Below are 2003 nucleotides of genomic sequence, written 5' to 3'. Positions count from 1 at the left end.
GGGTCTCTCTCGGTGGCCTCGAACTTGCCATCCACCGGCTCACCCTCTCTAGAGCTGGATTACAGGTGTGCCACACCACACTAGCTTTCAGTCACACACTTTTGTCGTTCGAAACAGTCACCCTATGCTGGTGTGTGTGTGTGTGTGTGTGTGTGTGTGTGTGTGTGTGATTATTTCTCCGTGGTAGGGAGCTAGTCTAGCATGACTGAGATCCTGTGCTCGTCTTTAGCCCCTAACAAAAGCAAACCCCACTAAAACCAAACCAAACCAAGATGAACGCAGAGGAGGTTCCTGTGCCGGGGCGGAGATCGACTAAGGGAGTGGGACAGGGAAGTGGTCCTTCTGCAGCCGGTTCCTTTCTCCCGGGATGCTGAGCTCTCCAGGCAGTTGCCGGGGGCAGCGCCTTCCAGGCTGACGTAGGCTGTCCCTTTGTGCATGGTGCAGGTGCGGACCGGCTACTTGCTGGAGAGCGAAGGGTGGCAGAAGTCTTGGCCCCGCCCCAAGAGTTGTGGGGCGGGGGGGAGACGACAAGGGGGCTTCGGGGAGGCTAGCACCAATGATGCCTTTGCGAGAAGGGCCGTGTGCAGAGCGGAGCCACGCGATGCGGTGCCCACCACGCAGGGACACGTCACAGCCCCGTCACAGCCCACCTCTGCAGATCTATGCACCACTCCGGAGCCCGTAGTTTCCACCGGTCCTTCGTATCCCCGCCTACTGCTGGAGGGGCTTGTGGCTCGCTGGCTGTGAAGCTGCCCCCTGGTGGCACGATGTTTCCCTAAAGCTTCTCGGGTTACTAAGTTGGCAAGGTGGAGGAAGGCTTGACTCTTCCAAATCCTGATTTAGTAAGATCTGGACAGAGTCACTTGTCTGTGCTCCCTCAGGCTCCACAATAGTGTTCACATTAAAAAACAAACAAACAACAAAGAAAACTAAAGAACTACTATATGGAGATATTATTTATATACAATAAATGCCAGAAAGTGTTTATATTGGCTGAGACCTGAGGCTTTTGGCAAATGGAAGGTCAGACTAACTACTGCCCCAGTTCAAGAAACATATTTTCATTTCCCCCAAAGCTTCCTTCTAGCCTCTTTCCAGCCTTTCGACTTCTTCCGCAATTCCAGACATGTGCTGCTCTGATTTCTAATACTGTCCCCCGTTGTTCCCGGAATGTCCTCTAAACAGAAGCAGTCAGCCACTGCTCTCGTGTGCCTGGCTCTTTTCACGGAGCACAATGCCTTTGAAGTCCACCCCAGTGGTCGAATACAACAGACGATTGTATTCTCCTCTGACTCAGCACTGAGGTCTGTCACTGGACAGAGGTTACATACCTGACCTTGGCTGGACAGAGCTCCTGACTTAATGTTTACAATGTCCCTCTCCTGCTACAGATGAGTGGAGGGTGTCAGCTGCCTAGGTGTGTGACCTATGACCACACATCCCCCGCACAGGCAATTTGTTCCCAATGGCAAGTTCACAATGCGTGGCTCTTCTCTTGTTGGTGTCTGAATTATTCCTAGAAAGACAGTCCTCCCTAGAAGAAACCTGGCTCCCTTTTTCTCAAAATAACAAAAAATTGGGCTAGGGTGTTAGGCATGTGAGCTGAAGAGCAGATGACCCAAGGAAACACACTGAATACGGTTGGTATATTATAGACCCCGTGGAAGGCAGGGATGGCTGGGGCCTTTCCCCCTCACTGTCCTCAACCAGCTGCTGGGGATCCAGAAGGAGATGGGCCAGGGACTTCACCAGAGCCAAAAAGACACACCAAAACAACTTCTAATTGGTTTGTTTAGTTAAAGCAAGCAGGTTGGAGGCAGGTACAGTGTAGGCTTAGAAGTCTGGACCTTATTAAGAAGCTGGGAGGGGACTGGAGAGATGGCTCAGAGGTTAAGAGTATTAGCTGCTCTTCCAGTGGTCCCTAGTTCAATTCTCAGCAACCACATGGTGGCTCACAACCATTTATAATGAGACCTGGTGCCCTCTTCTGGTGTATAGGCATA

Source organism: Microtus ochrogaster, chromosome 2 (assembly GCF_000317375.1).
Source record: "Microtus ochrogaster isolate Prairie Vole_2 chromosome 2, MicOch1.0, whole genome shotgun sequence".
Lineage (NCBI taxonomy): Eukaryota > Metazoa > Chordata > Mammalia > Rodentia > Cricetidae > Microtus > Microtus ochrogaster.
Note: the sequence above shows the minus strand (reverse complement) of the source record.